Source organism: Adiantum capillus-veneris, chromosome 6 (assembly GCF_014529385.1).
Source record: "Adiantum capillus-veneris isolate H3 chromosome 6, ASM1452938v2, whole genome shotgun sequence".
In the NCBI taxonomy this organism is placed as follows: Eukaryota; Viridiplantae; Streptophyta; class Polypodiopsida; order Polypodiales; family Pteridaceae; genus Adiantum; species Adiantum capillus-veneris.
Genome location: NC_140936.1, coordinates 91374186 through 91379195, shown reverse-complemented (window position 1 = coordinate 91379195; position 5010 = coordinate 91374186).

Here is a 5010-nt window from a genome sequence, read left to right as displayed (position 1 = left end):
TCCCTGGTGAAGCGCGTAAACACACTAACACTACTACATGTCTACACCTTGGCTATTGGTAAAAGAGGAATAAATTTCCTCTTTAGACATGGCTTCCACATGCAATAGAGCATCTTTCTAGACTCTCCAAGCATCACCAAATCTTGACCAAAATTCTTCAATAGACAGCTCGTGCTCTCGCATAAACAAACTAGTGACCTGCTTCCATGGATTTTGGTGAGGGATCACCTTCTTGAACTACTTCTGAAAGCATCTCTTAAGCATGTCCCAATTTTCCTTCTCATCTTGTGACAAGCCCTCGTACCAATCTCTTGGATTCCCTCTCACCACCAACTTCATAGCTACAAGTTTTTGTTCCTCGGTTGGAATTACATGGCATAAACATGTCAAATCACACTCATAAGACGCAATCCAATCGTCTACATCCTTGCAACCTTTGAAAATTGATAGAATGGCACCACCATCATGAATTTTCATTCAACACCATAAATGTGGATACATCATGGCTTGAACTTCAACTTCTGAGTACACAACTGACAATCTTTGCTCCGCAGCAGGATCGCCAAAGGATGATGGAGCAAAAGACGACATGTGCACACTCACACGCCCAGACAACTCAACACCACAAAATGAATTCACTTAAATTAAAAACCACACAAACCTCCTCATCCAAGGACACTCCATAGGGGTCAGCTCCCCCAAAAATACAACAAAAGGGTTCATATAGCTCTCACCCAAATGCCCCCTAGGAGCTCACAAAACAAGAATCATCAAAGATTTGAGAAGTAATAGATGAAGGTGCTCTCATGGAATGTTAAGGGGCTCTATGACTCCCTAAAATCCAAGAAGAAGGTCAAACATTGACTTTCTAAAAACTAGGTGGATGTTATTGCTCTTCAAGAAGTTAAAACTTTTAAATTTGAGCTCACTCAAAGGCTTGATTTTATCTCCTCTACTCATAGGTGGACCTCCCCCAGTCATCTTAGAGGGTCAGGAGGAGCCACCTTGGGTGTACGAATGTCTTGGAAAGTCAAACTATTGAGGCAGTCCGAGGCCGACAACAAGAGAGGCGACCTCTAAACACCCCTCAAGGCTCCTATGCTACTCAATTGGGGCTGGGGCAACCACAAACACAACACAACAAACCCATGACCAAACCCAAACAAGATAGGATCACCACCTAGTTATGGGATGCAAATTAGGATGCAAGAGAGATTTTGTAACAACCAAGAGGAGGTGCAACAAAATGCACACAAGACACACACCAAATGGCGGAAGACAGAGTCAGAGAAAAGGGAAGAAAGAGAGGAATGGGACTTGTGTATACCTTGTTTGTGACTTGCAAATGGAGATGGTTTGTTATGATGCTATCGTAGAGCTTGTACAAAGCTAACTCAATGCTTAGTGAATGCTACACATTGCCAACACACACACGCACACACACATTGTCTTAAGGTGTGGGATACCTCTCACCACAATACACTTTTACAATGGACAAAAAATTGGGAATGAAAACACACTAAAACACTCTCTCAAACAAGATCAAATGATAGAAATTCAATGTACACATGTCACCTTGAATTCACCGGACTGTATTGCACAAGTGGAAGGACGAAGATTTGAATGTTGAATCATGCCTTTGATGCACCAAAACTCAATTATTGATGATGGAAAAACATATACAATAGTGGTTTTGAGATTTTGAACTCATGCTCTCTCACTTGCAATGTGTAGCTTAAAAGCTTCTCTCACACTGAAGCGGTCCGGGGCGGGCAACAAGAAGAGCAACCTCTAGACACCCTTCAAGGCTCCCGTGCTGCTCAATGGGGCTGGGGCACAACACAACACAAACCAAAACAACAAACCCACAGCCAAATCCCAACTACACAAGGGGCACCACCTAGTTTAAGAGCGAACTAGGACGCAAAAGAGGAGAATCGTTAGAGCAACCCACAAACAAGCAAGGAATTTACACTAACCCTAACACCAATGGAACACTTTCACACACTTACACACGAGAGAGAGAGAGAGAGAGAGAGAGAGAGAGAGAGATGGTGCTCGGGCTGCTTTGAAGTGTATTGTTAATGATCAAGCAAACATAAATATATATATGTAAGAAAGAGAGAGAAGGGGGAAGGGGGTGCTTGTTGCACTAATGCCTTCTTACAAATCTGTCATGACCAATCAAAGTGAGATTAGTATTTTTTCAACATAGCCTGAGTAAATTACACCACAACACATCACAAGAAAAAAGCCACCCCAATCACTGTCTTAAGGCCAGGGGAGTCCTCTCCACCCTGTCGCCCTCTTACAACATGTGGGATTTATGGCTAAATTGATAACAATACCCGGAGACAAGCTATCAAGAACTTAAATAAAACACCAAGACACTTACACATCATTATTGTCCATGACTTCACGCTGCAAGGGAGACAAGGTATCCATGCTTGGTCCAAATTCACCCTCCTTGATTCAGCAAATGTTGGGCTTACACTAGTAGGAGAAATGATAGATTTCCTACTCTCAATTGAATGATCACTCTCTCTTACAATGGCATAGAGTTCCCTTGCTAATCACCCCTAATACAACACATACATATGCCTAATGCCAATGAGATTCCACTCAAGAGCTCCTTCTCAAGAGGTTGAGCTTGGCTTCTCAAGCTATAGCATCGTGCTCTTTCTTCTCCTTTTTTGTGCTAGCTACACCCTCCTTTAATAGCAATTTTGAAGGCTAGGGTTACTCCTCTAACCATGGTTGGGTTAGATTTTCAACAATTTACCTAATTTCTTTTGCTTGGAATTATCAAGAAGTTGGTGGGGAAAGAGAGAGGAGAGAAATGGAGGTGATAGGACTTTTCATAGTGGGTTAGTGTTAGTAGAGTTAGTATTAATTTACAAATGGAATTGGATATTTACAATGGGAGTATCCATGTAGGATACAAATAAGGAAGAAAAACTCTTAAGAGGTAAGAAAAGGTGGATTTCTTACAAGGTTGATGCTCCAAGTGTCTTGAGTAGGGCCAATTTTGACGCTTGTTGACGGTCCACTAGCTTTGACGGTACATTTTTTATCCACTCTTGACCTTCCTTGAGAGACAAGGTAATTGAAGCTGAGTAATCAACCACCATGATGCTGTCTTTTAAGAGAAGAGGCTGAATTTTGTGGTTTTTTGATAGATATGGGTAATTTGGAGGAGGAAAAATGAGACTAGATGGTCAATTTTGGAATGGAATTGTGTGTGGGAGGTATGAGTTCACCATGGTTTCTCTTATTCTTCAAGGTTGAGGAGAAGGTGAGTAGGGTGCAGAGAGGAGTGGTGAGAGAGGTGGGGATGATGAGTAGAGAAGTGTGTGTGAAAGAGGAAAATGATAAAGTGGAAGAGAGAGTGTGGCTGCATAGCATGGGAAAACTGGGGTCCACTAATAAAATCATAGCTCACAGCTCGTAGCTTAAAAAAATATGAAAAACATTGAGGCAAAAGTTCAGCCCACGAGCTACAACTTTTGTTTGTATCACCTTTTCAAATTCGGAGAGCAAGTGAACTTTAAAAATTCAGCAAAACCGACTGTTTTTTTCCACTGCACAAAGTCCTTGTGGGGTCCTTCTTTGGATGATTCTTTTGAATACCTACAAGAGTGAGCCCTCCATAGTGCATGTATGCATGCCACCTATCCTTGACCTTATTTGGTAGGTCTATAATTGAAGATATTGTTGAGATCATGATATAAGTGAATAGTACAACTAAGAAAATCAAATATTGAGGGGTCTAAAAAATATGTACATGTCAAATATAAATAATATAAGTGGAAAAAATATAAAGGGGTCAAAAGAAATCTCTCTCATTATGAGGCTACCATAAAAAGATAAATATTTTTGGTGTTCTAATTTTTTAGAAAAAAAACAAAATAAATGTAGGAAGGGAAAAATCACAATAGTGAAAAAATATACACATAAATAAAACTAGTTTTTTTGGATTTTTGTTGGGGTGGAGTTACACCAAATATAAGAGAAGCTTACATGAAAATATTTCTATATGGAATAAAGAGTATGAAAAATGGTAAGAAAAATTGTGGTAATGGTGAGGCAGTGTACAGAGCATAATTAACACACGCCTAGGTAAAAATATTTAGATAAATACCAAAATAATTATGAAAAAATCTTTAATTTAGGCCCTATATACAAAGAAATATTTACATACACATGGGCCATATTATACTTATATTTTTTATATTTTTTATTTTTTGGCTCAACTAGCCCAATGACTAGCTAATTGAGGGTTTTTTATTTCAGTAAGGAGATATGGGAAAAGTCCCCTAACTCACACACGCCTATATACAGTGAAAGGGTGAGGGTAACCACAGTGTTTGAGTGATTTGATAGTGTGAGATAACTCACTATGACAATTACAGAGAGCTGAAAAATGGCTATCATTAGCCCTCCCCTAGGATGATGGTATATTCATGTACCATCATAAAGAATCTTTTCCAAAGAGAGTGCTTCAGAGTCTTTGACAAGATCTTCATTGTTTGGCCCCTTGGAATTTTGGTTTGTGTTACACTCATGCTTCATGGAACAATACTTACATGAGATAGTTGCCTTTTGCTCTGGTAGATCCTTTGGTAGAAGGCGACTCAAGTAAGGCTTCAAGCGATAGCCGTTTACCTTCCTGGAGTGCTCTTTCCCATTCAAGTCCATAAGTTGATAGTAACTTGAATTGAAAGCCTTCTTGACTATATATGGCCCCTGCCATCTTGTTTCAAATTTGGCATCAAAACGATTATCGAGTCGATTGTCATATCTTAGCACAAGATCTCCTTCATTGATGCCTTTGTCCTTCAGTTTCTTGTCAAGCTTCTCCTTTGTCTGTGTGGCTTTCCTCTTATAGCACTCGTATGCTGCTTCTCTTTTCCACTCAAGCTCAGCTAAGGTAAGAAGTCGATCCATCCATGCTTCTTGATCATCTTGTGCTGATTTGCCATGAAGTCGCATTGTTGGAATGTTTAGCTC